Raw genomic sequence first — 9,885 nt, 5'->3', positions numbered from 1 at the left:
GACAGCATTTTAAAGTGGTGGCAAACAGCGTCACTTTTGCCGTTTGGCTATGGGCTACAAGAACAGTCCAGGCGCCTTGCTGCCCGCGTTCTCTCTCTCTTGGAGGGGATCGGCACAGATGCATGTTCGTATGTGGATGACATTTATCTCACAGACGAATTATGGCCGTATCTGTGCCGAGTGGACCGCGTAATTTACAATTTTGCGGATTTTGGCTACAAATCTAACTTTGCAAAATCTCACATTGCAGAGTACACAGTGTTGTTCCTGGACTACGAGCTCAACAATGAAGGTCGAGGATTGGCTCCTCACTTCCTGGAGAAATGCGCACTTTTGCGAGCTCCCACAACACTTAAGAAACTCCAATCTTTTCTGGGCTTTTGAATTTCGGGCATACCTACATTCCCGAATATGCCCATCGTATCAAGCCTCTTTACGCTTTGATACAACCTTCTTTTTCCAAATCGTGCTGGCTGTCTGAGCATTCAGCCATCTTGCAATCTTTGCAGGCTAATCTGCTTGAATCTAAATTCTTGTTGACCTGTGATAACCACACCAACTTGGTAATCAGAATGGTACCTGGGGCGGTGGGTTTCACGTACTTATCGCTTACAAGTCACACTTGTACACTTCGGCTGAGTGGCGGTTTTCCATTGTGGAAAAAGTTTTGACAGCAGTGCAAATGGCGATTCTTAAAGAACGTGCACTGTCGCAGGACAAACGCATTTTGGTTGTTACTCTGTATCCTGCCTTTGAGGCAGTGACGAAAGCCAGTGTACCAAATTCCAAAACTTTGCACCCTCGGTGGATACAATGGGCCACGTCCTTGACATCTCCGAATGTCACGTTCATTTTTGATTCCTCATTGCAGACTCAAGAGTACTTGCAGTATGAATTTGTTCATCCTGCTCCTCCAACTCTGCGCCCACTTGAGGATTTCCGTTGTATCATTTACACGGACTGAAGCGCACAAGCGGCTCCGGCTTCAAAGCACGCATATTCTTCGGCCTGCGCAATTGTGGTTGGTACTATGGTGGATGGTGAATTCCAGTCCGATGTCGTGCATACTCAGACATTAGTGGACTGTACCGCCCAATTGGCAGAGCTCCGTGCTCTGATGCTTGCCTTGGAGTACACGGACCCCAGTGTGACCACTCTAATTGTAAGTGACTCTTACTACTGTGTTCAATCCTACAATGACAATCTACCCTTTTGGACTCAAAATGATTATCGTGACTCCAAGGGGCACACAATAAAACATAAAATTATCTGGGTTCGAGTGGCTGAGCTTAAAGAGAGGCTGCCACTTGTCTTTGTAATTCATACTCTGGGTCACCAGCATGTTGGAGTTCACGCTGTTGGCAACTGTCTCGCAGACGAGGCTGCGAAGACAGCAGTTGCAACATACGCAGTAGCAGCGGTTACACCTTCCAAAAGAAAGATTGATGATGACATCTTGGCAGCTATTGCCGCAAAAGAGAAGGGAGGTAATTACCCTAGAGGTTTCTCTTCTAAATACTCATCATTTAAGCCCTGATAAAGTTCCTTATGTTAGAATTAACAACGTTGGTGACTGGTTAATACCCAATGCGGACGGCAGGCAGGCTTTGATTACAGCAGCCCACACCGGGATAGCTTCGGCGCATGCCGGCGTGTCAGCTACTGTTTCTCTTCTCCAGCAATGATATTGGTGGCGGGGTTTGTACAAACAAACACGTGATTATGTCCTTCAATGCAGTGGCGTCACTAGGGTTGGTGTCACCCGGTGCTGGTAACTCATGGTGTCACCCCCTCACAACTTACCGCATGGACCGAGTCCGAACCGAGTCCGCCAAGAAGGTAGGCCGACACAGTCATGCGTCAGATCTTCCAAATACACAGTGCTGCCTTGGGCCCACCATCTTTTTTTCATTCTATATCTGATTTATCCGAGGGGATTCCCTAAGCAGAAGAAACCCTGGAGCACATACGATAATAGATTTGATATAAAGCTAGGTGCTGCTCCCGACACAGATGCTTCATATAGCGATAGCGAACACCAGGCAGCTCTGAAAATAAATCGCTCCTTGACACGTCTTTAAAGTTTCCTTCCTTTTTGGGTCTCGCTGGTAATGTATCCAAAGGATGCATGTGTCCAGCTGGAGACGTATAGTTATCTGTTACGGGGGAAGGACGGACAAGAGGGTGGTACGAGCTTTTGCCTGGATTTGTGTGCCGTACACATGCGCGCGCATACAGACAGACACTCGCTCACACACACACCCCCTCCCCCACAGTCACACACACACACTCCAAGACACATACACACACACACGCACGCACACACACATAGCCCCCCCCGCACGCGCGCGCGCACACACATGCCACCCCCAACCCCCCCGCGCCCCGCCCCGCCCTCGCAGCTCAGCAACCCACTCACCGGCTTCCTTGGTGCAGGGCCCGGCAGCAGGACTCTTCTTCCCTCCTTCGGCACCGGGGCGCAGGGTAGGCTCCTGCCTGCTCCGGTGCTCCAAACAATCGCGGCTCTTCCGTGCGAGGCGGGGTAGGCTCCCGCCCTCCTACTTCCTGTTTCCGGTTGTCGCGCCGGCCTGCCTGACTTCCTGGTCACAGGCCGGCTGAGTGACGAGGAGCGTACTCTGGTTACAGCTGGTTTTCCTGTGCAGCACTCATGAGACTCTCTTTAAATATCAGTCCCTGGGAAAGGAACCGCTCTAATTTCAGTAATGATTACATCTATAAGAGATCAATGCATGCGTGTGTGTGGTGCTGTTTGCGACTTGGGTAGAACCGGACTTTTGGTAATGTGCAAGTTGTGAAGGCCTGACAGTTACTTCTAAGTAGAGGGAGAGCGAGCTGTGACTGGCAAGCAGTCTCTGACGCAGGGGACCGTTGATTCTTTTTACTTTTTTAAATAAAGTATTGCGGGGCATGTGTGATTTGCAAGCCAGCAAGATGGCTACGTTTTGTTTTCTCTGCTCCGTCCTCCACTTAACCAGCCCCCGCCTTCCCGTCAAAGAGCCTTTATAGGAAAGGCAGTATTTCAAATTAGCAGAAAGAACAGGGCGGCAGCAGCAGCAAAGTGCAGCCTGCAGCGAAGGAAAGATGAAGTCCCCAGTGCTGGAAGTGCTGTATTTCTAATCGAGAAAGTGCTGCTGATTTCCAACTTCAAATTCTTCAGTGTGTCCGAAGATGAAGTGGCCCCTGAATGGCACTATGACATTTCTCTACACAAAAGGGGGGACCTTCTGGAGGTGCCCCACACCCGCTTCGTCCACTTTGGCATCTACCTGGGGGAGGACCGGGTGGCCCACCTGATGCCGGATATCCTGCCCCTGCTGTCCGAAGACCCGTCCCTGCTGCAGAAGGTGGTGACCAACAAGCGACTGGTGCTGGGGGTCCTGGCCAAGGCGGCCAGCGTGCGGGTGGACTCGGTGCATGACTTCGCCTACGGGAGCCGCATCCTGGTTAACCACCTGGACCGGAGCTTCCCACGGGGGGCGCTGCCCGCGGAGGAGGTGGCGCGGCGAGCCGAGCAGCTGGTGGGGGCCGTGGAGTACAGCCTGTTGTGGAACAACTGCGAGCACTTTGTGACCCGCTGCAGGTACGGCAGCCCGGCCAGCCTCCAGACCGACAAGGTAACGTTTACATGGAATACTAGTACTACTAATGCCTACAGCGAGTGTGGCGGGCACAGTGAAAGACCACCGCCGCTGTGGTTACTTGTAAAACTTACATAACTCGGCGCAAAATCACGGAGCAGTCAGATCACTGAATGTGAAACAGACATACCTGCCAACTCCCACCGCTCCTAACACACTGGTGAAGAGCCGAAATCACACGGTGGCAAGGGAAACGCGCTGAGAACCACTGTAAATATTGGTTTTCCAGTTCGTTTCCCGAGGCTTTGAACAGCCGATATCAATTGAGGGGTGCAAAAACACCCCAAGACATTGGCACCAGTCTCACTCAACAACCATTTTTTTAGAGGGGGGCTTAGGGGCAGGGTGGGGTTCAAAAGTGCCTTTAGGTAATTCTCGACCCAATAACCCCCCCCCCCCACCCCCCCTCCCTCCCCATCTCTCACGTGAGTGTTGTTTGAGTTGGCAGGTTGCAAATGTCACAAAAAGATGTTAATATTTCACTTCTGTTCTTGGATTTTCGTCACAATAAAATACACTGAACATAATTTCACAAAAGTTCTTTAGAAAAGTTTAAGCTATTTCCATTATAAATTACAATAACTTTTATTTAAGTATTAGTTATTTAAAAAAATTAAACACCATTGTTATTTGTAATATCAATACATCGAAGTCATGTAAATACAAAACATATTGCATTACAAATGCTATAGATATCACATTTGCGAAAGTTATAACTATTGGCATTGTAAATGACAAAGCTATTAATTTAGTTATTTAAAAAAAAAAAACATAAATAAAAACTTTGCCATTTACAATACCAATAGCTCAAACTTTCCTAATGCGAGACCTATTGCATTGCAAATGCTTGTTTATAGCACTGGGACTGTCTTGGGCCGGCCTTGGGGACTGGGAGTCTAATGCGATTGCGATGCGATCTGATTGTGTTTGTGTGCCACATTCAGTCCTGCCAAGTGTCACACATCTTGCGTCACACTAACGCATTTTAAGTCACAATACCGCATATGTAAAAATACTCACGCAAATAAGCGAACTAAAAGACTGAGTGTATTACCAGAATTCTTGCTTTGTTGAGTAGAATATTTCGTGAGGTTCCAGGTGGCACAGAGCAGCCAATGCGAGTTCTGTTATTTTTGGTGGGACCGGGCTTTTTCACGAAACAGTCATTGGACTGTTTCGTTTGCGTAACATAGCGCACGCTGAGCTGGCTACCTCCCCCGGCACTAATTGGTCAGTAGCAGTGCGCATTTGCGTTCAGCTCTAGGCCTGCCCACACAACGACGTTTACTACTGTTAATGCTGCTAAAGGAAGAAGTTCAGCGGTGCCTCGAGCATAGCTGCAAAGGATTCAGGTTGCCCATGTGTGACATTTTCATAATTTCAGTGAAATTATGAGTGACATTCAATGACTATGAGTGACACTTTCTCACGAGCAAAATCGAGAAATGAAGACGAGGGAAAAACATAAGAAATTGCACCCATATTAGCAGTAGATTATGAATTTGTAACTAGCTATGAATGAACAGCATGCTTTTTTTCAAAGCAGGGACAAAGGATTTTCTACATCCGTTTCAATGTCTAGTGCATTCACGCTGGTTAAGCATTACTCTGCTTGTTTGGACCTGAAGAATTAGGGAGAATGGACACTGCCCCATTTATGCTGTGTTTCTCTACTGTTCAACATATTTTTTTACATCTGCCTAACGGTACAACTTCTGATCTCACTCAGTCGGACTGATCTCATTTTCTAATAACTATAGTTAGCGGATTACAGCTCCTTTAGGCCTCTGTAATAGGAAGCGATGGTGTTAACTGGGAATGTGTTCTGATCATTTAGGAGAATCTTCATTATGGATTTCTTTTTTAAACTAGAACCCCATTTTATAAGAGACTGTAATAAATCAATGCAGGTTCGATCATTTCAACTTCGAATTGAATGCCTCTTCATTTAGGCAAATTTACACAAGTGATGGGAAGCACTGCATTATAGCACTACATTTTAGCACTTCATCTCCAAAAAGTGATAATATATCAAACGTGGAATACTCACCACCTTTGAAAAGGGCATGGCGCGCAGTCTTCAAAGCCTTTAGGCCCTCGGCACCTCCTCTGTCTCACCGTTACTGAACACAGCCCCCAGGGAACATCGCCCCCACACACAAGCTTGGGAAGGCAGCACGTGCCGAGGCGGACACTCTTTTCCCTTTAATTTATGGCCGCAACAATTCTAGATGGCCTGGGCTGGCTGCAGCAGGCATTTGAATTTGAAAACATCCTGGCACGACATTTCTAAACTTCATAATATACATGATATATTTCTCACCTCGGCCTCCAGACCCCAGTCAGTCCCAAATTACCGAATGATGGGGAGACTACGGCGCAGGTGCACTGCACTGACTGCAGCAGCAGTATTTTAATTTGTAAACAGGTGTGCACCGGTGACCGTGCGCTTGCACTATAATAAAGCAAAGCTGCAGAGCAGAGGTGAGGCTGCACTGTCTGGCTGCACTGCAGTGCAGAGCTGTAGCTGTGTTTGTGTTATACAGCGAGCCAGCGTAACCAGATTGGTGTCACCCCTTGATGGGGTGACACCCGGAGCGGTCCGCACCCCCCGCACCCCTGTAGTGACGCCACTGCTTCAATGTGGCATTTGTCAGCAAATTAAACCTTCTACTGCTGCACGACCGCCCCAAACTCAGTTGTACATATCTAATAAACCACTTGCGTGTGTTTATTAGGATCACTGTGGTCCTTTCTCGTCTGATACTGCGTATAAGTACATCTTAGTAGCAGTTGACTCATGCACGCGCTTTGTGTGGCTATGGCCTCAAAGGAGTGCTGATTCCAGTACTGTCGTAAGAGATTTGCGTGTCTTTGTGGGATTTTTGCGTGTGTTACCTTCCATTCGGACCAGGGTCCAGCGTTCGCCTCTAAGGCGTACAAGGATGCCATGGCTTCATTAGGGGTCCAGGCCAAATTTTCGTCTCCATACCGGCCTGAGGGTAATAGTGTTGTGGAGCGGATGAACCGTGACTTGAAGCAATCTTTGATATCTAAGGTATTAGGTACTGGCAGAGACTGGCTTAACCACCTCAATAGCGTACAACATGCACTAAATAATCTCCCTAGAAGGTCTCTGGGTGGGAAGACCCCATACGCAATGCCCATTTGCATCAAAATGTTTGTCCCGGAGGGGAGGAGCCTAGCTCGCGGCCGTGATGGTCGCCCTTTAGCTCGGCTCCCGCAGCCCTCCATCCTGACTGCCTATCCTGTCTTTTATCCTGTCCCGGGACGGCACACCTTTGGGGAATTGTAAACATTACGGCTTGTTTGTACTTACCATCTGAACCCGGGGTCCCGACGTGCAGTGGCTCCGGAGTTCTGGCCTCCGTGAGATCGGGGCCTCTGCGAGACTTGGACCGGGACCTGGCCGGTGGGATCCGACGGCTCTCGGCCCCGGCCGAGAGCGAGAACCAGTGTTGGGAGCCGATGCGCGAAGATCCCGGCGATCCTGACCCGGACCTGCCCTGGTGGTCGCGTGGCCGAAGTGGGTGAGAAGCCCCAGGACCTGATTCTGAGAGGGGGTCCCCCCGCCGCTGCTTTGTCCGGCGGCCCTGGTCCTCGGGCCCGGACTCCGCTTCTTTGGGGCACCGGTGCTGGTGCGGGCGGAGACCCGTTTTGGGCGGACATCCTTTTGGCATCGAAGCCGCCCTTGCTGGGACCCCCGGCGCTTGTAAAGTCCTACATTTGAGAACTGTTATTTCCGGGGGTCCTCGTGGGCGGCGATTGGGCTGATTCACGAAATGGCGGCCGGCCCTCTAGAACGAGAGTCACCCTGTGGCGGCGGGCCCGAGTTGCCTGATTGTGTGGGGATCGGATCTGGTGGGCGTGAGCCGACGGTCAGAGATATCCTGGAAGCCCTCAGTTCCCTGCACGCTTCCCTCGCCCTGGGCGTCTCGGTGGGTCCGCCACGATCCGCCGCCATTTTGGGCGGCCGTTTCTTCTTGTCGCCTTCTGTTTTCGATGCCTCCATTGCCTCACCCCCCTCGATTGACCTGAGTGTCTCCACCACTGATCGAAGATCGTGTAGTGTGCTGGTGACTTTGGGGCGCCCTGCTTTTCAAGGTTCGGACCCCGGGACTCGGATGCTGTACTGCGACCCTGTTCGACATTGTTGCCTGGAATTATGGACGGACTTCCTCCTGCGCCTGCCTTGATGACTTTGCCTGTGTTACAAATTGGGACCACCTCGCCCGCTCCAGTGGCGCAACTGAACTCCTGTTTCTCATGGCTCGTGCTTCATTTGTTGATGCATCGATACTTTCAATTTGGACTACTGCTCACTTGTCGATCTATCTACCCCCCACGTAACTATGCTAGTCACTATTCCACTCGATTATATGCTGACTTCATATTTAGTATGTGGTTGTACATTGCCATGTGGTGGGTGGGGTTTGTCGCTCGGAAGGGCTGGGGGTGAAATGTACGACTTCTGCTTGATTCCCGGTGTGCGATTTCGTTGCACGATTGTCTCTGATCGTAGAGGGGTGGGAGGTCCCCTTCTCCTAATATTTTGTGGCGTGTGATGGGGTGTCGTCCTGGTCTGTTTTTGATTGTACTTGTCGGGTTGGGCGGAGGGCTGCGGCCTACCGTTTGTATTATATTTATTCTGATCCTCCCTCCTGTTTTCTTTCTCCGCCTTTGTGGCCTTTTTGTCTCGTTTTTCTTTCTTTCTTCTTGCTATATTTCGGGTTCTGGTTTAGGGCGACAGGCACGCTGTTTGAAGGGTAGGCCGTAGCCTTCTACAGGGGTGCAGGGTGGGACGGGTGGGTTGGGTTCTATTTTTTGTTTGTCTTCTGGTTCTATGGCCCTTTTGTATCTCTTTTTCGTGAGGCCGCGTCTGTCCCGACCTCCGGTGGCGTGTTTCGGGTGGGGGTATGGCATCGTTACTCCTCCTGCTACATTTCGGCTGTCTTTCCATCCGATTGCCATGCCCCACTTGGACCGCTAATCCTTTTGTCTCCTGTCCTCCCACCACGGGGAGCCGTGTCGGCGTGTCTTTTACCTTCTTTTTTCATATTTCCTTATCCCCTTTTATTGTTTGGTTTTTCTTTCCTCCATTTTCCTTTCCTTTCCTCTTCCCCCCCTACCTAGTCCCCCTTCCCTTTTTCCTTCCTGCCTCCCAGAGGGTACTGTGACGGGCGGGTTTTCATGCATTGTCTTCCGATCCCTCTGTTCTGGCTTGGTAGTGTCCCGGGTGGTGGGCGTGTTACGAGGATAATGCTCAGGGGCTGACTGTATTTACATATCCTGATTTCTTGACTGCATTGTGTTGTCCCCCTGATATTTTGCCCCATGCCCCCTTCTTACTGTTGAGGTTGATTACGGGATGTCGGTTGCCTCCGTATTGCAGGTGTGCCTGTCATATGTCCTCTCCCCTTATTGTAAAATTAAGCCTTATTTACTCCTGTGTTTTGGCCCTTTAGTTTCTGTATTTCTTCTCCCCTATTGCGATTGTACGGCCTCTGCTTTGTATTGATTGAATATGTACTATTTGCCTGATGACTCCTGACTGTTTTATACACTGCGGCCGGCCGGCTTGGTTGTGGGCCTCGATTTGTCTTCTTTTGATATCAATAAAGGTTTAAAAAAAAAAAAAAAAAAAAAAAATGCTTGTCCCGGACCTTGATGGCCTAAACATGGCGGCGGCCGCTGCATCCTTTGACATTCTAAAGTTTTGCAGAACCAACAAAAGACCAGAGGCAGTCTTGCAAAGGAACACTTGCCCTCCACATCTGATGCTGCGTTGCAGATTCCGGTAGTCGGCTGGCTACCCCAAGTTGGAGAACTGGTCCGAGAGAAGATCGACAACAAGAAATAATTAGGTCCTTCCTATCGAGCTCCAGTTGCCGTGCTTGGCGTGCAGGGTACAAGAACAGTCATTTTACCTCCTCTTCCTGGGCGAAAGGAGAACAGGTACATCTCTATTGACAATGTCAAACTACACAGGGTGGCCGATTCGTCATAGTATGACCCCTGCCGTTTTGTGTCCAGCAATGGTGCGACACTCTGTTTTGGTCCCGGATCCTGCCATCGGGCCTCATGTTGTCATTGAAATGCATACAGTTGCGAATCCTTTATTGAATTCAACAGTTGGCGATCCTCTTAATGATACTGAATATACTTGAAATGAAATGAAATAAAGTATTTATAGAGCGCATGGTGG

General features: G+C 49.6%; 1 pseudogene; it reads left to right on the top strand.

Annotated features, from left to right (window-relative positions):
• Positions 1-3,102: 3,102 nt before the first annotated feature.
• Positions 3,103-3,737, top strand: LOC144820095 (lecithin retinol acyltransferase pseudogene; annotated as a pseudogene).
• Positions 3,738-9,885: the final 6,148 nt, after the last annotated feature.

The sequence above is a fragment of the Lissotriton helveticus genome, chromosome 2_1 (assembly GCF_964261635.1).
Source record: "Lissotriton helveticus chromosome 2_1, aLisHel1.1, whole genome shotgun sequence".
In the NCBI taxonomy this organism is placed as follows: domain Eukaryota; kingdom Metazoa; phylum Chordata; class Amphibia; order Caudata; family Salamandridae; genus Lissotriton; species Lissotriton helveticus.
Note: the sequence above shows the minus strand (reverse complement) of the source record. Positions and strands in the feature narration are given on the sequence as shown.